General features: G+C 45.3%; 1 protein-coding gene and 7 non-coding genes across 8 annotated transcripts in view; 4 read left to right on the top strand and 4 right to left on the bottom strand.

Annotated features, from left to right (window-relative positions):
• The window catches only part of LOC137316696 (zinc finger protein 850-like), a 155,533-nt gene that overhangs the window by 66,436 nt on the left and 62,054 nt on the right, over positions 1 to 27,043 (bottom strand). The window lies entirely within an intron of this gene.
• Positions 4,812 to 4,883, top strand: trnaa-ugc (transfer RNA alanine (anticodon UGC)). Its single transcript has one exon. It is a non-coding gene; the product is annotated as a tRNA-Ala (tRNA).
• trnaa-ugc (transfer RNA alanine (anticodon UGC)) lies at positions 6,594 to 6,665 on the bottom strand. The gene has a single exon. It is a non-coding gene; the product is annotated as a tRNA-Ala (tRNA).
• Positions 8,517 to 8,588, bottom strand: trnaa-ugc (transfer RNA alanine (anticodon UGC)). Its single transcript has one exon. It is a non-coding gene; the product is annotated as a tRNA-Ala (tRNA).
• On the bottom strand, positions 9,050 to 9,121 carry trnaa-cgc (transfer RNA alanine (anticodon CGC)). The gene has a single exon. It is a non-coding gene; the product is annotated as a tRNA-Ala (tRNA).
• Positions 9,371 to 9,442, top strand: trnaa-cgc (transfer RNA alanine (anticodon CGC)). Its single transcript has one exon. It is a non-coding gene; the product is annotated as a tRNA-Ala (tRNA).
• On the top strand, positions 9,915 to 9,986 carry trnaa-ugc (transfer RNA alanine (anticodon UGC)). Its single transcript has one exon. It is a non-coding gene; the product is annotated as a tRNA-Ala (tRNA).
• Positions 11,396 to 11,467, top strand: trnaa-ugc (transfer RNA alanine (anticodon UGC)). The gene has a single exon. It is a non-coding gene; the product is annotated as a tRNA-Ala (tRNA).

The following is a 27,043-nucleotide window of genomic DNA, read 5'->3' as shown; positions in this document are numbered from 1 at the left end:
CCTGATGGTCTGAGACCAGCTCTTAGCCCAGACACCTGATTCCAATACATTCAGTACAGAGAATAATACAGTAACAATGCCAGGGTTGGATATACAAGATCATAAGGCACACAATGCAGCTGCTATAAGACAACAATAGCAGAGACTTAGGACAATCGATCAACTGATAGAACAGAACAGTCCACTGTATAATACACGATGGGAGAAAAATAATGCCAAGTACAGCAGCAGAGTTAATACCGATTTAGACCATGAACAGCTGAGATAATGGCTTACCTGGGATTCCAACGGCTGCGAGAACTGGATAATAAATACATTCTATCTGATACATTATTGAATATCCCATTTCTGTGAGAAGCAATGATTTCTGTTGGCCTGGAAACCGCAGCTCCGGCAGGCAGTCTGTGTTGATTCATTACAGCGATCCCTGATTTATACAGGGATCGCTGTAATGAATCAACACTGTCACGGTTATACCCCTGATCATTGCTATTAGTTACAGTCATTTGAACAAACACATTTCTTCAGCAGCTTTGCCTCCTTGTAAATGATGACGTGGATATATCACAAACATCTCAAAGTTCAGAACCTTGTCTTAATGAGACCTCTCTCAGGAATAAAGTTAAAAGCTGTGCTCAGAAAGTACTGGTCCAACAACAATGAGCGGCTTCATTTAGAGTTTTCATATAATTGTATTGACCATGTTCACTCCTGCCCATTCAATTATAAATTTTACAGATTTCTCCACATTGTGCATTGAATCCAGGGACACAAGTAAACCCGTTTCACTCTGTTCCTGCAGTTTCCCAGTTAAAGTATGAATTTTGAGTCTCTGACACGAAGACAGTCTCTAAAAGGGACTCCATCCTTTCAGGCAGTGCTTAACAACCCTCTGTGTAAAAAATATGCTCCACATTTCCCCTCTAGTTGTTTTGGCAATTATTTTAAACCTATGACCTCTAGTTACCAATCCAGTTGCCAGCGTATGCAGTTTCCACTATTTGCTCTATAAAAAACCCTCATTATTTTGAACACCACTAATGGTCTCCCTGTGCCTTCTCTGATCTAAGGAGGACAATCCCAGCTTCTCCAATCCCTCCACATAACTGAAGTCACTCATCCCTGGCATCACCCTGGTAAGTCTTCTCTGTACCCTCTCCAATGCCTTGACATCCTTCTTAAAGTGTGATGCCCAGTGTTGCACACAATACTCCAGCTGAGGCCTAACCAGTCTTTTTGTGAAGGTTTAACATGACTTCCCTATTTGTTTATTCAATGCCCCGATGTAAAAACCCGTGTATCCCATACGCTTGCTTAACCACCTTATCAACTTGCCCTGCCACTTTCAAAGATTTGTGAATATGCACCCCCAGGTCCGACTGCGCTTCCACCGCCCTCAAAACAGTACATTGAGTTACATCTAAACCACAGCACCGAAACAGGCCATTCGGCCCAACTGGTTTATGCCAGCTTTTAGGCTCCACACGAGCCGCCTCCCTCCCTACTTCATCTATCCCTATCAGGACACCATATTTCTTTCTCCCTCTTCTTCTCATCTAGCTTCCCTTTCAATGCATCTACGTTATTTGCCTCAACTACTCCCTGTGGTAGCGCGTTCCACATTCTAACCACTCTTTAGGGAAAGACGTTTAACCTGAATTCCTGGATTTATTAGTGACTATCTAATATTTATGACCTCTAATTTTGGTCTCCCTCACAAGTGGAAACATTTTCTCTACATCTACCCTCCCAAAACCTTACAGAAAAGAGATCCATCCTGTTCAGCCTTTCCTGATAAGGATAACCTCTCAGTTATGGTATCACCCTTGTGAATCTTTTTTGCACCATCTCCAATGCCTTTATATCCTTCCTATAATATGGCGACCAGACTGTGCACAATACTCCAAGTGTGGCCTAACCAAGGCTCCATAAAAGTTTAACATAGCTTCTTTGCTTATCAATTCTATTTCTCTAGATTTGAAACCCAGTGCTTGATTTGCCTTTTTTTAACCTGCGTCGCTACTTTTCGTGATTTGTGTATTTGTGCCCGAAGATTTTATTAAAATTTCAAAATATACTTTATTTCTTAAAATTTAAGGATATACACATTTCAATGTAAATCACAATTACCGTTCAAAACAATACAGATCGTTCACACAATGACCTCATTATTATAATTCAAATCACAGAACATATCTTCGAATACATGCTGTACAATACAATGTGAAATGGCCTTATACAGTGGCCTTTCCCCATAGAGCATTTATGTAGGCCGCACCTCATTTCATTACATCCCTCAGCACGTACTCCTGGAACTTGGAGTGTGCCAGTCGGCAACACTCGATCATGGACAGCTCCTTCAGCTGGAAGACCAGCAGGTTTCGGGCGGACCAAAGGGCCAACTTCACCGACTTGATGGTTTTCCAGAAGCAGTTGATTTCTGTCTTGGTGTGCGTCCTGGGGAACTGCCCGTAGAGCACAATGTCCTGTGTTACTGAGGTGTTGGGGATGAACCCGGACAGATAAAAATACATCTGTCTCCACATCTTCTGCACCAAGGGTCAGCCCACCAGGAGATGGACGATGGTCTCCTCCTTGCTGCAGTCTCGAGGGCAGCTCGCGGTGGTTCTGAGATTGCGTGAGTTTTGGAAGGACCGCAGTGGCAGGGCCCTTCTCACCATCATCCAGGCTACATCCTGGCGCCGGTTGGTCAGTTCTGGCAATGAGTCATTCTGCCAAATGGCATCGACCGTCTGGTCGGGGAACTGCTGGATCAGATCCGCCCTCTCCTTTACCTGCAGGACTCCCACTGTCTGGCGGCCTTGTGGTCGTCAGGATCCTCTCCACCTGGGACAGGTGGGGTTGGGGGATTACGGTTCAGTTGGCCGAGACGTCTTGCGTCTGCTCGGCCAGCGTGGCCAGACCCAGCCTTCTCAGTGTGGGGGACAGGTAAAAACGCAGCACGTAGTGACACTTGGTGTTTGCGTACTGGGGCTCTACACATATCCCCAGGCATCCACACACAAAGGTGGCAATCAGCATCAGAGTAGTTTTGGGGACAGTCTTCCCCCCTTTGTCTGGGGTCTTGGACGTGGTGTCCCTGCGGATAAGTTCTGCCTTGGACCTCGAGACAAAGTGCAAGATAGCTCGGGTGACTGTGACGGCGGATCAGCGGGGTATGGGCCAGACCCTGGCCACGTGGAGCAAAACTGCGAGTACCTCACACCTTATCACCAGGTCCCTGCCGGTTATGGAGAGGGAGAGCCCCACCTCCATAACAAGCTTCTGTTTGGACTTGGCGACCCGCTCTCCCCGTTTCATGGTGCAGGCCAGGGACCCCCCGAACCACATGCCCAGCACTTTCATATAGTCGAACCTAACAGTGAAGGGGACAAAGGACTTGGCCTCCACTTGCCAAATAACATGGCCTCGCTTTTATTTCGGTTCACTCTAGCCCCCGAGGGCAGCTCGAAACGGTCGCAGATGCCCATCAGTCTGTGAACCGACCGCTGATCAGAGCAGAAGACGGTGACGTCGTCCATGTAGCGGAAACCTTTAACCTGAGAGCCTCCACTGCCTGGGATCGTCACCAACCCCACCCCCCCCTCCCCCATGCCTGCGACCTTCCTGATGGATGCAGCAAACGGATCGATACAACACACAAACAAGACCACAGAGAGAAACAGCCCTGCCTGACTCCAGATGTGAATGGAAAGCTCTCGGACTCCCAACCATTGATTAGGACTGCGCTATAGATTTCTGTGTAGAGCGGTCGGATCCAATCGCAGATTGCCTCCTCAAACTACATTTTAAAGAGCACGTCCATCATGTACATGTGGGATATTCAGTCGAAGTCCTTCTGCTGGTCCAGGCTGATGAGCCAGGTGTTCACCCCGCATCCTGCACGTAGGCGATCGTATCACTGAGTAGTGCCAGGCTATCAGGCATCTTCCTGCCAGGTACAGTACAGGTATGATCCGGGTGGATCAGCAGCTCCAGAGCAGAACCGGTTGGGAGGACCTCAGACAGAATCTTGTAGTCAACATTTAGCATGGAAACGGGTGCCTAATTTCTGATTTCTTCCCTCTCGCCCTTCCGCTTGTAGATGAGGATGATGATGCCTTTCCTCATGGACTCTGACATGTTGCCTGTCAGAAGCATACCCCCGGACACTTCCACTTCTTTGAAACTGGAAATAATCTACCACCTGGCATACCCACCTTGGATGGTCTCATAAAATGAGAACAATCAGTTCTTCTTTCCCTGTTTAAAAAAGCATTTTATCTGGGGATATCGCTCAGTGGTGGAGCGCAAGGTCCTGTGTTCAATCCCCAGCATCTCCAAAAAAAGTTTCAACAGAATTACGCACGGAAAGGCGAATCGCGCTTTCTGAGCGCAGCGAGTTCCAACTTCTGAGGCTCCACAAGCATGAAATTGCCCCGGAGCAGGACTTCATCTCACGGTCTCCTCAGCAGCTCAGCTCATCGCCGCCGCCGACTGACTGGAATGTGTGACAGTGCAATGTCGATCGAGCAGTCCCAGCTCTTGTTTGACACTGTGTCATTCATCCATCTCACTTTATGATTCAGAGGTTGGATGTCAACCTCGTCACTGACGATTGGCAATTGTATTTTTTTATTTCCGCTGACTTTTTTTTTGGAAAGTTCAAAGTAAAGAGGAGCAGAAACCCCGTGAACTGAAACGGAGCTTGAACATTTGGAGCACGTGTGAGGACTGGGCCTCTCGTTGTCCGGGAGAGACAGAGCGGAAAGCCCACTTTTTTATTCTAAAGTTGAAGCGTTTTTTCCCGAGGGGATGTAGCTCAGTGGAAGAGCGCATGCTTTGCATGTATGAGGTCCCGGGTTCAATCCCCGACATCTCCAAACGCTTTATGTTTCGAATTTTGAAAAGGCCCTCTTGTCCTCACCTCACCTTCACACACAAGGACAGGAAAGGGTTTCTTCACCTCGAGAAAAACCGAACGCTCTGCACACGATAAAATTCAATGGAAGCACGCACGCGCTTTTGAAATGGCTCCCATCCGGGGCTGGAGAGCGGGCCCAGTCATAATAACAGAGAAAATAGGATCACGAGTCGGATATTCAGCCCTTCGAGCCAGCTCCGCCATTGGATATGATCATGGCTGATTCTCCATCTCAATACCCCATCTTCCCGCTCTCTCTCAATACCCCTTGATGCCTTCTGTGTCTGGAAATCTATCTATCGCCTTCTTAAGTCGATTCAGTGACTTGGCCTCCACAGCCTTCCGTGGGACAGAATTCCACAGGTTCACCACCCTCTGAGTGAAAAAATAGATTATTCCCAGTTTCACAGATCGGGGAGGAGCAGCGGACAGGCGTTTAGACGACACAGAGGTAGGAATAGGGTGGGAGAGGGGGAGAGTCTCCTTTGGATGTGCTGTCACCATCCTCCCGATTTCAGGGCACATTTTTCGAACGCTCCCGTTATCAGTCACTTTGCTTACGGTTGGACGGGACGAGAAATCCTCAGACACATTGTGGCAGAGGCCGGCAAGAATATTTCAATTCCCTGAGCTTCAGAGGAGGGTAAGGTGAGATACAGACAGCATTGAGGATAATTTCGCTGCAGACGGATGCAGGACTTGCCCCAGGTGTGGTTTTGTGTTTAACGATCACTTCACTGAAAACACCTTGACGGTCTGGGGCTACAGACGGACATGATGGTCAGGAAAAGACCAGTTGGTTCATCAATCCTGCCCCACATGCCTGGAGCATCGTGACCAGACACATCCTACCGACACCACCCGCCCCTCCCACCGGAAACATGTAATCTCCTGGGAGCGGCGACAAACTAGAAACAAATCCAGCGCCAATAAGGAGGGGAAATTCTGGGAAATTCCTCCCCGAATCTCTCAGGCGATCGAATCGAGTTCAGTGGATCACACTGACCATGTGTAGTTTAACTGTAAAACCACTCACCTTCTATGTGATGCGATCTCTGCACCAGTCAAGAACTGGTCCAGATCCATCCAGAAGGCAAAGAGAGAGTCAGCACCCACCACACCAGCCGGCAATGCATTCCAGAGACTCAGTACTCTCTGGGAAAATAAGAACCGCCTAACATCCAGACTATTCCTACCTCTGTGTAGTCTGAACGCCTGTCCGCTGCTCCTCCCCGATCTGTGAAAGTGGGAATAATCTATTTCTTCACTCAGAGGGTGGTGAACCTGTGGAATTCTCGACCACAGAAGGCTGTGGAGGCCAAGTCACTGAATATATTTAAGAAAGAGATTTCTACACACAGAAGGCATCAAGTGGTATGGGGAGCGAGCGGTAATATGGTATTGAGATGGAGGATCAGCCATGATCATATATAATGGCGGAGCAGGCTCGAAGGGCCGAATGGTCATCCTATTTTCTCTGTTATTATTACTGGGCCCGCTCTCCAGCCCCGGGATGGGAGCCATTTCAAAGGCGCGTGCGTGTTTCCATTGAATTTTATCGTGTGCAGAGCGTTCGGTTTTTCTCGAGGTGAAGAAACCCTTTCCTGTCCTTGTGTGAAGGTGAGGTGAGGACAAGAGGATCTTTTCAAAATTCGAAATATAAAGCGTTTGGAGATACCGGGGATTGAACCCGGGACCTCATACATGCAAAGCATGCGCTCTCCCACTGAGCTACATCCCCACGCAAAAAAGCCCTCCACTTTCGAATAAAAAGTGGACTTTCCGCTCTGTCTCTCCCGGACAACGCGATGCCCAGTCGTTCCACGTGCTCACAATGTTCAACCTCTGCTTCAGTTCAAGGGGTTTCTCCTCCTCTTTACTTCGAACTTTCCAAAAAAAAAGTCAGCGGAAATAAAAAAATACAATTGCCAATAGTCAGTGACGAGCTGACATCCAACCTCTGAATCATAAAGTGAGATGGATGAATGACACAGCGTCAAACAAGAGCTGGGACTGCTCGCTCGACATTGCACCGTCACACATTCCAGTCATGTCGGCGGCTGCTGTGAGCTGAGCTGCTGAGGGGACCGTGAGATGAAGTCCTGCTCCGAGACAATTTAATGCTTGTGGAGCCTCAGAAGTTGGAACTCGCTGCGCTCAGAAAGCGCGATACGCCTTACCGTGCGGACTTCTGATGAAAAATGTTGCTGGAGATGCTGGGGATTAAACCCACTTTCTCATACATGCAGAAGCATACGCTCCACCACTGAGCAACATCCCCAAATGAAAATTCAGTCTAACCAGGGAAAGAAGAGCTGATTGTTCTCATTTTATGAGACCACCCAAGGTGGGTCTGCCACGTGAGAAGAAAGGGTGGGAGAGGGGGAGAGTCTCCTTTGGCTGTGCTGTAACCATCCTCCCGATTTCAGGGCACATTTTTCGAACGCTCCCGTTATCAGTCACTTTGCTTACGGTTGGACAGGACTGGAAATGCTCAGGCACATTGTGGTAGAGGCCGGCAAAAATATTTCGAGTCCCTGAGCTTGAGAGGAGGGTAAGGTGAGGCACAGAGAGCATTGAGGATAATTTCACTATAGACGGATGCAGGACTTGCCCCAGGTGTGGTTTTGTGTTTAACGATCACTTCACTGAAAACATCTTGACGATCTGGGGTTACAAACGGATATAATGGTCAGGAAAAGACCAGTTGGTTCATCAATCCTGCCCCACATGCCTGGAGCATCGTGACCAGACACTTCCTACCGACACCACCCGCCCCACCCACCGGAAACATGAAATCTCCTGGGCGCGGCGACAAACTAGAAACAAATCCAGCGCCAATAAGGAGGGGAAATTCTGGGAAATTCCTCCCCGACTCCCTCAGGCGATCGAATCGAGTTCAGTGGATCACACTGATCATGCGTGGGTTAACTGTAAAACCACTCACCTTCTATATGATGCGATCTCCGCCTCAGTCAAGAACGGGTCCAGATCCATCCAGAAGGCAAAGAGAGAGTCAGCACCCACCACACCAGCCGGCAATGCATTCCAGAGACTCAGTACTCTCTGGGAAATGAAGAACCGCCTCACATCCAGACTATTCCTACCTCTGTGTAGTCTGAACGCCTGTCCGCTGCTCCTCCCCGATCTGTGAAACTGGGAATAATCTATTTCTTCACTCAGAGGGTGGTGAACCTGTGGAATTCTCGACCACAGAAGGCTGTGGAGGCCAAGTCACTGAATATATTTCAGAACGACAGATTTCCACACACAGAAGGCATCAAAGAGTATGGAGAGAGAGCGGGAATGTGGTATTGAGAAAGAGGATCAGCCATGATCATATATCACGGCGGAGCAGGCTCGGAGGGCCCAATGGCCGACTCGTGATCCTATTTTCTCTGTTCTTATCACTGGGCCCGCTCTCCAGCCCCGGAATGGGAGCCATTTCAAAGGCGCGTGCGTGCTTCCATTGAATTTTATCGTGTGCAGAGCGTTCGGTTTTCCTCGAGGTGAAGAAACCCTTTCCTGTCCTTGTGTGTGAAGGTGAGGTGAGGACAAGAGGGTCTTTTCAAAATTCGAAATATAAAGTGTTTGGAGATACCGAGGATTGAACCCGGGACCTCATACATGCAAAGCATGCGCTCTACCACTGAGCTACATCCCCACGGGCACAAGCCCTCCACTTTAGAGTAAAAGTGGGCTTTCCGCTCTGTCTCTCCCGGACAATGCGATGCCCAGTCGTTCCACGTGCTCACCATGTTCAACCTCTGCTTCAGTTCACGGGGTTTCTGCTCCTCTTTACTTTGAACCTTCCAAAAAAAAAGTCAGCGGAATTTAAAAAAATACAATTGCCAATAGTCAGTGACGAGGCTGACATCCAACCTCTGAATCATAAAGTGAGATGAATGAATAACACAGTGTCAAACAAGAGCTGGGACTGCTCGCTCGACATTGCACCGTCACACATTCCGGTCAGTCGGCGGCTGCTGTGAGCTGAGCTGCTGAGGGGACCGTGAGATGAATTCCTGCGACGGGACAATTGTGGAGCCTCAGAAGTTGGAACTTGCTGTGCTCAGAAAGCGCGATTCGCCTTTCCGTGCGTAATTCTGATGAAAAAAGATTTTTTGGAGATGCTGGGGATTGAACCCAGGACCTCATACATGCGAAGCATGCGCTCTACCACTGAGCTACATCCCCATATGCAATAAATAGCTAACCAAGGAAAGAAGAACTGACCGTTCTCATTTTCTGAGCCCGTCCAAGGTGGATCTGCAACGTGATAGATTATTTGCAGTTTCAAAGATTGGGGCGGAGCACGGGACAGGCGTTTAGACGACACAGAGGTAAGAATAGGCTGGATGTTAGTCGGATCTTCATTTCCCAGAGAGTAGTGAGTCTCTGGAATGCATCAGCTCTTCTTTCCCTGGTTAGACTGATTTCTTGTGTGGGGATATAGCTCAGTGGTAGAGCGCATGCTTCGCATGTATGAGGTCCTGGGTTCAATCCCCAGCATCTCCAAAAATACTTTTCATCAGAATTACGCACGGAAAGGCGAATCGCGCTTTCGAAGCGCAGCGAGTTCCAACTTTTGAGGCTCCACAAGCATTAAATTATCCCGGAGCAGGACTTCATCTCACGGTCCCCTCAGCAGCTCAGCTCATAGCAGCCGCCGACTGACTGGAATGTGTGACAGTGCAATGTCGAGCGAGCATTCCCAGCTCTTGTTTGACGCTGTGTCATTCATCCATCTCACTTTATGATTCAGAATTTGGATGTGAACCTCGTCACTGAGTAGTGGCAATTATATATTTTTTTTATTTCCGCTGACATTGTTTTTGGAAAGTTCAAAGTAAAGAGGAGCAGAAACCCCGTGAACTGAAGCAAAGGTTGAACATTGTGAGCACGTGTGACGACTGGGCATCGCGTTGTCCGGGAGAGACAGAGCGGGAAGCCCACTTTTGTTATTCTAAATTTAAAGTAGTTGTGGGTAGGGGATGTAGCTCAGTGGAAGACCGCATGCTTTGCATGTATGAGGTCCCGGGTTCAATCCCCGGCATCTCCAAACGCTTTATGTTTCGAATTTTGAAAAGACCCTCTTGTCCTCACCTCACCTTCACACACAAGGACAGGAAAGGGTTTCTTCACCTCGAGAAAAACCGAACGCTCTGCACACGATAAAATTCAATGGAAGCACGCACGCGCCTTTGAAATGGCTCCCATCCCGGGGCTGGAGAGCGGGCCCAGTAATAATAACAGAGAAAATAGGATCACGAGTCGGCCATTGGGCCCTTCGAGCCTGCTCCGCCATTATATATGATCATGGCTGATCCTCTATCTCAATACCACATTTCCGCTCTCTCTCCATACGCTTTGTTGCCTTCTGTGTGTACAAATCTGTCTTTCTTAAATATATTCAGTGACTTGGCCTCCACAGTATCCTATGGTGGAGAATTCGACACGTTCACCACCCTCTGAGTGAAGAAATAGATTATTCCCAGTTTCACAGATCGGGGAGGAGCAGCGGACAGGCGTTCAGACTACACAGAGGTAGGAATAGTCTGGATGTTCGGCGGTTCTTCTTTTCCCAGAGAGTACTGAGTCTCTGGAATGCAGTGCAGGCTGGTGTGGTGGGTGTTGACTCTCTCTTTGCCTTCTGGATGGATCTTGACCAGTTCTTGACTGAGGCAGAGATCGCATCATATCGAAGGTGAGTGGTTTTAAGTTAACCTACACATGGTCAGTGTGATCCACTGAACTCGATTCGATCGCCGGAGGGATTCGGGGAGGAATTTGCCAGAATTTCCCCTCCTTATTGGCGCTGGATTTGTTTCTGGTTTGTCGCCGCTCCCAGGAGATTACATGTTTCCGTTGGGAGGGGCGGGTGGTGTCGGTAGGAAGTGTCTGGTCACGATGCTCCAGGCATGTGGGGCAGGATTGATGAACCAACTGGTCTTTTCCTGACCATCATGTCCGTCTGTAACCTCAGCTGGTCAAGGTGTTTTCAGTGAAGTGATCTTTAAACACAAAACCACACCAGGGGCAAGTCCTGCATCCGTCTGTAGTGAAATTATACTCAATGCTGTCTGTGTCTCACCTTACCCTCCTCTGAAGCTCGGGGACTCGACGTATTCTTGCCGAACTCTGCCACAATGTGCCTGAGGGTTTCTAGTCCCGTCCAACCGTAAGCAAAGTGACTGATAACGGGAGCGTTCGAAAAATGTGCCCTGAAATCGGAATGATGGTGACAGCACAGCCAAAGGAGGCTCTCCCCCTCTCCCAGCCCCCTTTCTCATTGCTCTGAGTGCCGAGGCCTGGTTTCTTCCGTTCACCCACAATTATATCAGGTCCGCAAACTTCATGTTTAATTGTCTGTTTGGAGCAGAAAAGGAGATGAATTAAAGCCCAAAAAAAACCCTTTGTGGTCTCATAAAATGAAGGAGATCAGCTCTTCGTTGGAATGTGCTCCTATCTGGGGATGTAGCTCAGTGGTAGAGTGCGTGCTTTGCATGTATGAGGTCCTGGGTTCAATCCCCAGCATCTCCAAAGCTATTTTCTCACCAGAATTACCCACAGAAAGGCGAAGCTTGATTTTGGTGTGCCGCGAATTCCAACCTCTGAGGCTCCACAAGCATCAAATTGCCCCTGAGCAGGATTTCATCTCACGGTCTCCTCAGCAACTCAGCTCAAAACAGCCGCCGACTGATCGGAATGTGTGACGGTGCAATGTCCAGCGAGCAGTTGGAAGAACAGCGACCTGAAACAGAAATGCTGGTCGGCACAGCCCGAGGAGACTCTCCTCTCTCCCAGACTTTCTTCGCAACACTCCCTTTCTCATTTCTTTGAGTGAGGAGTCCTGGTTTCTTCTATTCACCCACCGGGTACGGTGGTATAGTGGTTAGGTTACTGGACTAGCAATCGAGAGACCTGAACGAATAAGGTGGCGTCATGAATTCGAATCCCGCCACGGCAGCTGCGGAATTTAACATTAATTAATTAAATAAAATCTGGAATTAAAATACTTGTATCAGGTCCGCATACCTTTTCAGCACATTAAATCCTCGGGTTTCCTTCGGAAAGTGAGGCACTCAGTCCTTTTACACTTGGTTAGAGGTCGTTATTATCTGGTGATGGAGCTCAGTGAATGACCGCATGCTTCGCGTGTGTGAGGTCTCAGGTTCCATGCCCAAACACTTTACCTTTTGAATTCTGGTCAGTCGGCGGCTGTTATGAGCTGAGCTGCTGAGGGGACCGTGAGATGAAGTCCTGCTTCGGGACAATTAAATGTTTGTCTCAGAAGTTGGAACTCGCTTCCCTCTGAAAGCACGATTCGTCTTTCTGTTGGACATTCTGGTGAAAATAAATGGTGGAGATGTTAGATATTGAACCCAGAAATTTATACACGCAAAGCAGGCGCTATACCACTGAGCTACAACCCCGAATCCAATAGACCTATAACCAAGGGTCGAAGAACTGGGTGTTCACTGTCTTAAGACCACCCAATGATTTACTGGGCTTAAAATCATCTCCTCTTGTGCTCCAAGCAGACAACAGCCAGCTAGTCACGGAGCGGACGGTTGGACGGGACTAGAAATTCTCAGGCACATTATAGCAGAGGCCTGAAAGAATATTTCGAGCCCTTGAGCTTCAGAGGAGAATAACGTGAGACGCAGAGATATTGAGTCTCGTTTCACTAAAGACAGACGCAGGACATGCCGCAGGAGTGGGTTTGTGTGACGATCGCTTCATTGAAAATACCTTGACGAGCTGGGGACGCACACGAACAAACGGAAATGACGGGCAGTAAAAGACCAGCTGGCCCATCAAGCCTGCCCCTCACTCGGGATGGCTGGAGCATCATTACTGACACTTACTCCCCCTCCCCCCGCCCGCAGCCATGGAATCTCCCGGAAGAGGCAAAGATCCTGAGAAAAAATCCTGTGCCTTTAGGGAATAGAATACACTGGAAAATTCCTCCCCGACCCCTCAAGTGATCGAAATCAGTCCAGGAGATCATATGGATCAGAAGCACGTGAATAGTAAATCCTCTTACGTTTTATATGTTGCGACCTCTTCCCCAGCCAAAAACCGGTCCAGTTCCCTGGAGAAGGCAGACAGAGAGTCAGCACCCACTACATCAGCCAGCAACGCATTGCAGAGGCTCACTACTCACTGGGAAAAGAAGAGCCGCCTCTCCTCATTCTTCCTGCCAAAATGATTCACTTCACACTTCTGTGACTCTATTTCATCTGCCATGTATTTCCCATTTCGCCAGTCTGTCCATGTCCTCCTGAAGACTGTTACTATCCTCCACATTATTTACTACTTTTGCGAGTTTTGTGTCATCTGCAAACTTTGAAATAATACCCTCTATATCCAAGTCCAGGTCATTAATATATATCATATCGAGCAGTGGTCCTAATACTGACCCCTGGGGAACACCACTCTATACTTCTTTTCCAGTCTGAAAAAACACCATTCACCATTACTCTCTGCTTTCTGTCTCCTAGTCAATTTTGTATCCGCGCTGCCACTGTCCGTTTAATCCTATGGGTGACTACTGTTAGATCCGTGGGTTAAACTATCGCATAGTTAGATATTGGGCAGTGCAGAACACGAATATCCAGTTCAGATTATATGGGGAATTACTGTCACATCCCTGGGTTATACTGTGTTATTATTAGTTATGTGGCAGTCCAGAAACACGAATGTACAGTTCAGTTTAAAAAGGAATCTGTTGATGCATCCTTGCGTTAGACTGTCGTATTGTTAGAAAGTGGACAGTGCAGAATATGATTATGTAGTTCAGATTACACGGGGGAACTATAATTACATCCCTGGGTGACACGGTCGTGTTGTGAGATATTGGATAGTGCAGAAACACGAATATTCAGGCCAGAATAGAGGGAGAACTATTGTTACATCCCTGTGTTACACTGTCGTGTTGTGAGATATTGGATAGTGCAGAAACACGAATATTCAGGCCAGATTAAAAGCGGAACTATTGTTACATTCGTGGATTACATTATAGTATTGTGAGGTATTGGAGAGTGCAGAAACATGAATATCCTGTTCAGATTATAAAGGGATACTATTGTTACATTAATGGGCTACACTATCATGTTGTTAGGTATTCGGTAGTGCAGAAACATGAATGTTCAGCTCAGATTATAAGGAGGGAACTATTGTTACAGCCCTGGCTTACACTGTCATATTGTTAGATATTCGACAGTGCAGAAACATGAATATCCAGTTCCAATCATAAGGGGAACTATTGTTACATCCTTGAATTACACGATCATATTGTTAGACATTGGGCAGTGCAGGAACATGAATATCCAGTTTAGATTAGAAGGGGGAACTATTGTTACATCCTTGAATTACACGGTCATATTGTTAGACATTGGGCAGTGCAGGAACATGAATATCCAGTTTAGATTAGAAGGGGGAACTATTGTTACATCCCTGGGTTACACCGTCATATTGTTAGACACGGGGCAGCACACCAGCCTCCAGGATCATTCAAGCACGTCACAAATCACAATCTAGGAGAAACATGAAGCTTAGAGGATTACAGAACAGGGGCCCATCGTGTCAGTGCCAGTTCATGGTTAAAGCAATTCAAAATGTATGCAATGGCAAACTTTCTCCCAAGTGCCCTTTATCTTCATCAATTTCAAATATGTATTCAATTTTCTCTTAAATGATACAATGGTAAAAATTGCTATTGTACCTTTTCTGGTTATTCCATTCCCGATGGTAAAATATTCCATGCTCCAAAAAATCTCTGCGTGAAGAATTTAAAATTAAACTCTTTCATGATGAGCTGGAATTCTTGACCTCTTGTCACTGATACTAACAACAAGAGGATACAGTAATTCTCTATTACTATATCACTGATCCTCACAACCAGAGGATACAGTAATTCTCTATTACTCGATCACTGATCCTCACAACCAGAAGATACAGTAATTCTCTATTTCTCTATCACTGATCCTCACAACCAGAGGATACAGTAATTCTCTATTACTATATCACTGATCCTCACAACCAGAGGATACAGTAATTCTCTATTACTCGATCACTGATCCTCACAACCAGAAGATACAGTAATTCTCTATTACTCGATCACTGATCCTCACAACCAGAGGATACAGTAATTCTCTATTACTCGATCACTGATCCTCACAACCAGAAGATACAGTAATTCTCTATTACTCTATCACTGATCCTCACAACCAGAGGATACAGTAATTCTCTATTACTCTATCACTGATCCTTATACCAGAGGATACAGGAATTCCCGATTACTCTATCACTGATCCACATATCAGAGGATACAGTAATTCTCTATTATTCCATCACTGATCCACATACCAGAGGATACAGTAATTCTCTATTATTCTATCACTGATCCTCGCAACCAGAGGATACAGTAATTCTCTATTACTCTATCACTGATCCTCACAACCAGAGGATACAGTAATTCTCTATTACTCTATCAAACAACTTCATGATTTGAAATTTAAGTTTCCTCTCCTCCATTTCCACAGAAAAAATCCCGGAATTTCACGTCTTCCCTCATACAGCTTCCCTTCCGTTGCCTCGTTCGAGATAATCAACATTGTGCTTTCTATGGGTTGAGTGCAGTTTCTATAATGGCCGTCAAAACTGCAAACTGTACTCTGGATCTACGGGCTTTAACCAAAGAGAGTCACTCATAAACCTGCATCATATTAAAAGAGTAGGAATAAATCGTCTTTTGAAACGGAACGTATGAATAAATGGGTCTTTTTCGGGGTGGCAGGCGGTGACTAGTGGGATACCCCAGGGATCAGTGCTTAGGCCCCAACTATTCACAATATATATCAATGATTTGGATGAGGAAACCAAATGTAATATTTCCAAGTTTTCTGACGACACAAAACTTGGTGGGATTGTGAGTTGTGAGGAGGATGCAAAGAGGCTTCAAGGCGATGTAGGCAAGTTGAATGAATGTGCAAATACATGGCAGATGCAATATAACGTGGCAGAAAGAAAAATAGAAAGGCACAGTATTATTTAAATGATGATAAATTGGGAAATGTTGATGTACAAAGGGACATGGGTGTCCTTGTACAACAGTCACTGAAAGCAAACATGCAGGTGCAGCAAGCAGTTCGGAAGGCGAATGGTATGTTGGCCTTCATTGCAAGAGGATTTGAGTACAGGAGCGAGGATGTCTTACTGCAGTTTTACCCGTCCTTGGTGAGACCACAACTGGAGTATACTGTGCAGTTTTGGTTTCCTTACCTAAGAAAGGATATACTTGCCATAGAGGGAGTGCAGAGAAGGTTCACCAGACTGGTTCCTGGGATGGCAGGACCGTCGCATGAGGAGAGATTTGGTGAACTAGGCCTGTATTCACGAGCGTTTCGAAGAATGAGAGGGGATCTCATTGAAAGGTATGAAGTTCTGATTGAATGCAGGGAGGATGTTTCCTCTGGCTGAGGGGTCACAGTCTCAGGATACGGGGTAGGACATTTAGGACTGAGATGAGGAGAAATTTATTCACTCAGAGGCTGGTGAACATGCAGAATTCTCTACCACAGAAGGCTGTGGAGGCCAAGTCACTGAATATATTAAAGAAGGAGCTCGATAGATTTCTAGACACAAAAGGCATCAAGGGGTATGGGGAGAGAGCGGGTATATGGTATTGAGAGAGAGGATCAGCCATGATCATATTGAATGGCGGAGCAGGCTCGAAGGGCCCAATGGCCTACTCCTGCTCCTGTTTTCTATGTTTATATGTTCCTATCAGCCCGAGCCAGAAGTAAACCAGGTTTTACCAAAGAGAGAAAAGGCAAATAACTAATAAACCTTCACCCTGGTCACTGTAACTGGTCTCATTATACATAGACGACTCCCTAAAGGCTGCCTCCGCAGTCCATTTGTCCCATTTTTGACAGCCCTGCCTTCAGCGATATCCATGCACTAGAATGCCCTCTATTGCAATGCGATGGTTGTAGATAAACCGAGTTATGTTGTTCGAACAATACAGTGTCCACAAGTAATGGCCAATGTTAATTTATCTCAACAAGTCCGTCTATTATATAAATCTTTTTCTGGTACAAAAATATTAGCCCAGAAATTACATTTGTTCATTCAGTGGACAACTAATGAACACAGTCCAATGAAAGTTAACAACAACTCGCATTCACAGACCGCCTTTAATGTGATAAACATTCCCAGGGGGCTTCACGGAGGGGTGGGTAAAAACGGGCACTAAAGGAATAAGAAGATATCAGGAGGACTGGTGAAAAAACCTTGGTCAAAGAGTGGGTGTAAGGAGGGTGTAAAATGAAGAGAAGCAAATGGACAGACGGAGGGAATAAGGTTGGTTTTTGAAAGTAGAATTTAGTTGTCTGAAGGAATGGCCGCCAATGGTGAGATGAAGAGAGTGGAGGATGGTAAAATATAACAATAACTACTTGTATTTATACAGCGGATTTAACATAGATTAATATCCGAAGGCGATTTACTGAAGTATAATCGGACAAAAATGGACCCCCGGCCAAAGAAGGAGATATTAGGAGGGATAACAAAATCATGAAGCAAGGGATTAGTAATGTTGGTTAAGGGATAAATATTATCCAGGAAAGCAGGATAACTCCCCTGTTCTTTTTCCAATACTTCTGTGGAATCTTTTACATCTACTTGAGAGGGCAGATAGGTTTTCCGTTTAACATGTCCTAAGAAAGTGAACACCTGCGACAGTCCAGTGCTCCCTCAGTGATGCACTGCAATGTCAGCCTGAATTATGTGTTCAAGTCTCTGTGACTGAACTCATAACCTTCTAACTCAGAAGCGAGACTGCTGCCAGTGAACCACGGCTGAAACCTGAAAGGTGGAGAGGGAGATAGAGTGGCATAGAGTGGGAATCCTGGAGCGTGGATATGGCTGAAGGCACGGCTGTCAAAAGTAGGGCAAATGGACTGAGGGTGCACAAGCGGCCACAGGTGGAGGAGCAGAGTCTTTGGCAGGGGCTGCGGGGCTGGATGAGGTTACAGAGATAGGGATGGGTGAGGCCCCGGTGGATTTAAGTGTATGAAAGAATAAAAATAAACTACAGGCTTAGGAGACTGGAAGCAATTGAGGATTTGGATGATTAGTGATGGACTCTCCAATCAAAAAGAGAGGAGAATGGATGAAATCAGTCGAAATGATGTGGAGATTGTGGGGTCAAAGATCATGACTTCCCAATTTTTTACTGGCTGAATTCGTGGCTCATCTAAACAGAATGTCGCTCTGACAACACAAAGAAGTTGGAAGTCCAGCTGAAAACTGGTCCATGTCTGTGGACAATGTCACCAAAGGGCAGCATGTAGATGAGGAAGAGGAGGGAGCAAAGGATTGAACCTTTGGAGACATCAGATATAACGGTGATAGGGTGGGAAGAGAAGCTTCTCCTGGCTATGATCAGATAGGTGAGTGGAACCAAGCGAGGGTAGTCCCACCAAAAGAGGCCAACGATCGATGAATGAGGAGGTGACGGGTGGGTTTCCTGTAGGTGTTGAGGAGAGGGCGGAGATTGGGAGAGGTGGGCCATGGATGAAAATGTGAACTATTGGGCGATCAGGAACTAGGAGTCAGTGAGGGTCAGTGAGACCGAGCAGGACCTGCTGCTGGTTGGAAGGTGGAGGGTGGCTGGCCGTCAGGAGTGAACTGGAGGAATGGGGTCTGGAGGGGACAGAGGCATTGATGAGGGTTTCAATGACAATTGGCTGAGGAATGAATGAAGGCGGGTGAGGGAAGCGGGGTTCACACCGGACCAATGTACTGGAGCCATCAACCAATGTAAAATAAACGGGTAAACATCTGCAGTAAAATAACGGAGAGAGGAATGGCAATAAATCTCGTTCAGTGTCCAACCCCCAATATCACCCACTGTCATTTCTCGGCTACAATCCTCAACGTGCCCTTTAATTGTCCCTGTGCCAGAGACACAAAATTCATATTTTGACCGAGAATCTGCAGGAACAGTGAAACGGGTCTGTTTGTGCCCCTGGATTCAGTGTACATTCAGAGAAATCGGTAAAATTTATAGATGAATCGTCAGGAGTGAACATGATCAATACAATTATATGAAAACTGTAAATGTAGCCGCTCATTGTTGTTGGACCAGTCCTTTCTGAGCACAGCTTTTAACTTTATTCCTGAGAGAGGTTTCATTAAGATAATGTTCTGGACATTGAGATGTTTGCGATATATCCACGTCATTATTTACATTGGAGACAAAGCTGCTGATGCAATGTATTTGTTTCGGCGACTGTAAGTAATAGCAATGATCCAGGGTATAACCGTGTCAGTGGAGATTCAACCTCTGTATAAATCAGGGCTTGTTGCAATGTATCAGTTCAGAGTGCCTGCCGGAGCTGCGGTTTTCAGTTCAACAGAAGTCACTGCTTCTCACAGAAATGGGATATTCAGCAATTTTTCAGATTGAACGCATTTACTATCCTGTTCTTGCAGCCATTGGAGTTCCAGGTAAGCCGTTATCTCATCTGTGAATATTGTAAATCGGTGTTAACTGTGCTGCGGTACTTGGTTAATTATTTTTTCTCCCACCATATTTTACGCAGCCAGCCGTTCTCTTATTTCAGTTGAATGATAGATTGTTTAAAGTCTCTGCTCTTTCGGTCTTGTAAGAGCTGTGTTATATCTGTAATGAACATTGTATTTCCAACCCTGGCACTGTTACTGAACTCTTCTTTGTACTGAATATACTGTTGATTAATGGTATGTCATTAACTTCAAAACGTTCAGTCTTGTAACAGCTGAATTATATCTGTTATGATCTTTACATATCCAACACAGGCATTGTTACTGGATTATTCTCTGCACTGAATTTATTGTGGAATAACGGTCCATCCTTCGGTCCTGTAGCAATTGCATTATTTCTGCCGTGAACATTGTTTATCCAACCCTCGCATTGTTACTGGATTATTCTCTGTACTGAATGTATTGGAATCAGGTGTGTGGGTTAAGAGCTGGTATCAGACCATCAGGAACTGGAACAGTTTCATGTTGTGAAAAATATTTCCATAAATGTGTTTTCAGTGATTGATAATGAGACAGCTCACGGTCTCAGTGTTACAAGGAGGCAGTGCAATGTCCTCCCTCCACAATAACATGGTTCAGTTTAACTGGGATTTCAATCTACTTATTGGTTCTCACTGTTATGAAATATTTCGTTTTGTGTGTGTCTGTCCCAGCTCCAGATGTCTGGCTGCTGAACTGAGTTTGCTGCTGATTCTTTCATATCTCAATATCTGCTTCACTGTGGATGAATTCACTGTAAAATGCAATGTTTTGAAGTTATGTTGTATCAGTTTGAACTTTATCTGTTGGAATCAGGAGCCTTTCTATTTATCTGTAGATTATAAGTTGCAGCGGAGATGTTGGTGTTTTGTTAATTGAACAATGGAGAAGGAATTTCAATCATTGTGAGGTGTGTCTGGAACAGGCATTCGATTCTGTTTATTCCATACATTGTAGATGAAGTGAACAGTGTAGGTGAACAGGTGGCGACTTGGATGGTCTGAAGAAACATTCACAGATACTTCACCATTTAACAAACTGAAACTAAGAATAGGCTCGTTGGAACACGGGGCTGGTGAAGAGAAAGCAGGCGCAGGATGTTAGGATTTACTCGGATCTGAAAAGCGGCATAGAGAGAGTGTAGAGAGAGTGCGGAGAGCTGGAGAGGGGCGTTAGAGAACGCGAATGAGATGGAAAACGAAAGGGGGAGAGAAGGATCGACAGGAATAGAGAGAGACAGAGAGAGACGCATGGAGAATGAGGGAGAGAGAGAGAGATACACACACACAGAATGGGACAGAGGGGGAGAGAGACAGAGCGACAGCGATGTGAATAATTCACCGGAATGAATTACTGAAACATCCAGTACAATTATGAAAATGAAATGTGAATTGAAGGTGTTATTATGATGTTGTCAGATTGTGAGAGTTTTATTGTACTCTCTCCGGGTGTGTTTATCACTATCAGGTCCTCAGTCTGTTTATGTGAATATTCCGTTCACTTGTTTACTGACTGAATAAATAAACAAAACTGAAATGTATTTTATGAATAAAATCAGTGATTTCTTGATAGCATTGAATTATTAGGATGTTGTATTCTAGAAGCCATGTGTCAGCTTCAAAGAACGAGGTTAATTTAATAATTGGATTTTATTTTAATTTTAAATGAATGTGCAAAGTGAATTTATTGGAAATATTATGCAACCAATAACCACAAAAAATAAAATTTGAATTCATTAATTGCCTTGTGTTACTGGGACGAGTAGATTAGATTTCCTCCAACTGCAGTCTCTCCCGGTGAATCCCAGCCTCTCCTCCCGCTTCATTGAATTCTCTGCCTCCTTATTCATTCTTTCATTTGATCCGCTTTTCCAAACCACGTGCTCCTGTCTCCCCTCCAGTTCTTATGCCATTTTCCTTGTCTCCCTCCGAATCTCACTTACTGGCTCGGCCTCCAACAGCCTCTTCCAATCTGATCCGAAGCCTCAAACTCACCGCCATGGATGTCAGTCTTCCTCGTCTTGTGCCAGCCCCTGTCGGCTCTCTTCACCCAGAGTAACAAACCAGCAGTACCTCCCCCTGTCCCATCACCTTCCAGGCTCTCAGTCACTTTCCCGTCCATCTGGAGCCCAAATTCGGATTTAATCTATTGGATTCACTGTCCGTAAAACCCCTTCTCCCTTGCCCACCGGCTCTGCGCCCTCTCTCGTCTCTTTGAGTGGATCCGGTGCTCACTTTATTCACTTTCTGTATCAATTTCCCAATTCATTGTTTATAATTGTGTTTAAAAACATTTCTCTGCCCGAAAGCGCTGCCCAGGTCAGTGAATCAGTTTCCTCCGTTTGATGCAGCAACAAAGCTGGAAATTTCACCCCACATCCTGTCAAACTGCCGCTTTGTCTCCAGGTCTGATCAGTAATTTCTCTCCTTCCGTTTCTCTCTCTTACAGTTAACTTGGTGGCGATTGTGATCCTGTCCCGAGGAAAGTGCGGACTCTCCAAATGTATCACTCGCTACCTGGTGGGAATGGCGGCGGCCGATCTCCTGGTCATTATCACTGATGTGATATTGAGGGTGATTGGTAGGATTTATTTCCCAGTTTCATTCTTGACCATTACCCCCGTGTGCAGTCTCATTGTCACCATGACTTTTTCAGCCACAGCGGCCTCTGTCTGGTTCACAGTCGCTTTCACCTTTGATCGATTTGTGGCCATTTGTTGTCAGAAGCTGAAAACTAAATATTGCACCGAGAAAACGGCGGCTGTTGTTATCGGGGTGGTGAGTGCGCTGAGCTGTTTACTAAACATTCCCTGGTACTTTGTGTTTGACCCGGAATATATAATGGACAATGTACCCCGGGGTTGTGTCGTGAAACCGACCTTTTTCACTTCACCCACATGGACAGCGTTTGACTTGTTTAATCTTGTGTTAATGCCTTGTCTCCCATTCATTCTGATTTTGCTGTTCAATGTTCTCACCGCCAGGCACATTTTAGCGGCCAGTGAAGTCCGCAGGGGACTCCGGGGCCGCAGCAATGGAGAGAATCACAAGGATCCAGAGATGGAGAACCGAAGGAAATCCATCATTTTACTCTTCAGTATATCAGGCAGTTTTATATTGTTATGGAGCACATTCGTTTTTTATGTTATCTCTCTGCATACAAAAAACGCCCAGTACTATACGGTCAGTGACATTGAGTCAGCCGGATTCATGCTTCAACTTCTCAGTTCCTGCACCAACACGTGTATTTATGCTGTGACCCAGACTAAATTCAGAGAGGAGCTGAAGAACGGGGTGAAATACCCACTGAATCTAATTGTTACATTAGTTAAATCATAGAAACGTCTCAAGACTTTTCATCCGAAATTGCATAAAAAGTCAATGAGAGTGGATTTTCCGGTTTGGCGGTGGTGTAAGTCGGCGGTAGCTGATCGGCCGCCTGTTATTCACTACGCCTGATTTTACTATCTATTGACATCAATGAGTTCACTAAAGTAACTGATATCAATCCAATACTTCAAATAAATTTGGAAACAGCGGACAGGAATTATATTTTACCCGACAAATGCGGTGTTGTGAAATGATACAAGATGTGATTCTAACATGAAATGGTTTGCTGTTATTAGTCTGGAAATAATATAATTTCAATATTAAATGTTTAATCCTGAAATGAATAAAAAATGAATTTCCCATCACACACACTGCCCGGTGGGATGGACTGAGGTTGAGCTGTCAGGGTCAGACAGCGTCCTGTTCATTGGGACATTTGTTTTGACCAGAACAGAATAATAATGGACCAACACCCGGACCGTTACTAACTGGTAAAATATTAATGTAATTTCAAACTCCAGTGGGGAGTTCCGGATATCGTTTCCTCTCTGAGCTGCTGTGCAGCAATGTTTACTCACTGCAGGGAGTTTAATGGGACATGAGTCTGGGCCTGGTTACACAGATCTATAAGGAAACCTCCTGATATATTTCTGAGACGATCAGGAGGCGGGAGATTTCTCACGGCGGCAGCAGGCCAAGGGAAAGCTCTCCTGCTCCTCCTCGCCACACAAAATATAAGTTAAAAATAAACTTCTCAGTGTTCTGGATCACTCAATGCCCATCGATAGGGCGGCTCCTCCTCCCATTCGTCACCAAATTTAAATACTGTCCCATATACGTCACAATACCCTGATTTACATATTACACGTGGCCTGACCCGGAAACAGGTGGGTGTTGCTCCGGCCGCTCTTCTCAGGACCCGACCCACGGTGGTGGAGGCAGGAACTCCAACGTTAAAGGGGCGGTAAGTGATCTGACACCATTTACTCGCCTCTACCGCCCCATTTCCGCCCGGCGGGGATGCATAAAATCGGCCACACCTTTCCTGACCTACGCCCTCGTATCAATCTTCGATGCCCATAAGCTGGTCCCTTGTCTCAAACTGTTCCATTTCTCCCAAACTCAGTCTCACTGACAGGTAGATTAAAAAATCCCAGTCCAAAATCACGCTTTCAGGTTGTCAATTTCACCAAAGGGCAACATTAGCCATGAATTAAATACCAGATACCCCGAGATTCCAATTGAATACTCGCCCAGAACTCTCTCACACACGTGAGTTTAATACATGAAGTATCCATTCGAATAGTGTACTATTTGAACACAAATTGCAAGTCCAAAACTCATGTACAGTAACAGATTGAGAAATGCTGTGACAGTGTAACCTGACAGTGTAACCTGAGAAACAAAATAAATACCAGTTTATATTTTCATAGTGTGAGATTTAAAGGTACGGTTTCAACATCCTGGGGGTCACCATTGACCAGAAACTTAACTGGACCAGCCATATAAATACTGTGGCTACGAGAGCAGGTCAGATGCTGGGTATTCTGCGGCGAGTGACTCACCTCCTGACTCCCCAAAGCCTTTCCACCATCTACAAGGCACAAGTCAGGAGTGTGATGGAATACTCTCCACTTGCCTGGATGAGTGCAGCTCCAACAACACTCAAGAAGCTCGACACCATCCAAGATAAAGCAGCCCGCTTGATTGGCACCCCATCCACCACCCTAAACATTCACTCCCTTCACCACCGGCGCACTGTGGCTGCAGTGTGTACCATCCACAGGATGCACTGCAGCAACTCGCCAAGGCTTCTTCGACAGCACCTCCCAAACCCGCGACCTCTACCACCGAGAAGGACAAGAGCAGCAGGCGCATGGGAACAACACCACCTGCACGTTCCCCTCCAAGTCACACACCATCCCGACTTGGAAATATATTGCCGTTCCTTCTTTGTCGCTGGTTCAAAATCCTGGAACTCCCTTCCTAACAGCACTGTGGGAGAACCGTCACCACACGGACTGCAGCGGTTCAAGAATGCGGCTCACCACCACCTTCTCGAGGGCAATTAGGGATGGGCAATAAATGCCGGCCTTGCCAGCGACGCCCACATCCCGTGAACGAATAAAAAAAAAGCACAGACTGAGATACACATTACACACGAGTCCAAAAATCTTATAAAATAAAATTTAAAGATGCAGTGTCAATTCCTTTAGTGCAGACTGATCTACACATTATATACCATTTCAAAAATATCACCATATCATTTTGATCGATACATTATCATTCACAATATTACTCACAGAGATACAGATTTGATACGAGTCCAAAAAGCACGCAAATTATCTGAATAAAGCCTCCAGCATCAAATCCTAAAGTGTATCCATATTTACCAATTAAATAATGAGAAAAACTATTTAAACATTAAGATATTAAAGCTACAATATTGAACACCATAATGTAATCTGAGAGAATAAATATAGACAGACACAGAATGAATCACACACTCAGACACAGTAGAGAGACTGACATGCAGAAGGAATCCCAAACTCACATACAGTACTAGAGGTTGCCAGACACAGAGTGAATCCCACACTCAAGTATGGTACCAGAGATGACAGAAACAGAATGAATCGCACACAGGCCTACATTACCAAGGACTGACTGATACCGAGTTCATCCCACACTCTCATAAAGCACGAGAGACTGAAAGGTAAAGTATGAATCGCATATTCACTAACAGTACCAGAGACTGACAGATACCGAATGAATCCCACACTCACACACAGTACCTGAGAACTGCAGATACAGAATGAATCCCACACTCACACACAGCACCAGAGACTGACACATACAGAATGAATCCCATACGAACATACATTATGAGAAACTGCATATATGGAAATAATTCAAAACCCACACACAGTACCAGAGAATGTATATACAGAATGAATCCCACAGTCAAATAGAGTACCAGAGAGTGACAGATACAGCATGAATCCCACACTCACATGCAGTACCAGATGCTGAGAGATGCAAAGTGAATCTCACAGTCACCTATATTAGTGCAGGCTGAGTTACAAATTACTTACCAATGCAAAAATCTCACAGTCACAGACTGAAAGATACCGTATCAATTCCATCAATGCAGGCTTAGTTACACATTACATACCAGTCCAAAAATCTCACAGTGTCAGATTGAAAGATACAGTATCAATTCCATTAGTGCAGACTGAGCTACACATTCGAAACCATTACAAAAAAACTGACACAGATTCAGACTGAAATATACAGTATTCTATTCATGCAGACTGAGCTCCACATTATATACAAGTTCAAAAATGTCACCATATCAGTTTGGAGGATACACTAATTCACAATTGTGTTCCCATCGATACAGATTTAATAGAAGTCCAAAAAGTGCCCACATTATCTGAATATATCTGACAGCATTACATTTTAAAATATATCATTATCTACCAATTGAAGACTGGGAAAAAATATTCATGCATTAAGGTATTAAAGATACAGTTTTGAATGCCATACTGTAAATGGAGATACAAATTAGATACAGATAAAGAATGAATCTCACACTCCGATAGAGTGCCAGAGACTGATATATGGAATAAATCCCAAACTCATACAATGTACCAGAGACTGACAGATTCAAAATGAATCCCACATTCACACACTGTAGCACAGACTGACAGATACAGAATTGATATCACTCACATACAGCATCAGAAATTGATAGATACAGAATGAATGTCTCACCCACACACAATACCAGAGACTGACAGATACAGAATGATTCCCACACTCACATAGAGTACCAGGAACAGAATGAATTTCACTCACATACAGTAGCAGAAACTGACAGATACAGAATGAATGTCACAGTCACATTACTGCAGACTGAGTTACACTTTACAGACCAGTCCAAAGATCTCCTGGTGCCAGATTGAAAGATACAGTATAAATTCCATTAGAGCAGACTGAGCTACATATTAGATATATTGGTAAATACTCAGTATTATATGAAATAAACAGCATCAATACTATTGGTTCAGACTGAGCTACACATTATATACCAGTCCAAAAACCTCATAAATGATCAGACAGGAAGATACAGTGTCTATTCTATGAGCACTGCCTGAGCTGTACAATACATACAAGCCTGAAAATCCCATACAATATTAGACTGAAAAATACA

This window comes from Heptranchias perlo, unplaced genomic scaffold, assembly GCF_035084215.1.
Source record: "Heptranchias perlo isolate sHepPer1 unplaced genomic scaffold, sHepPer1.hap1 HAP1_SCAFFOLD_60, whole genome shotgun sequence".
NCBI lineage: Eukaryota > Metazoa > Chordata > Chondrichthyes > Hexanchiformes > Hexanchidae > Heptranchias > Heptranchias perlo.
This window is presented reverse-complemented; position numbering and strand designations above follow the sequence as displayed.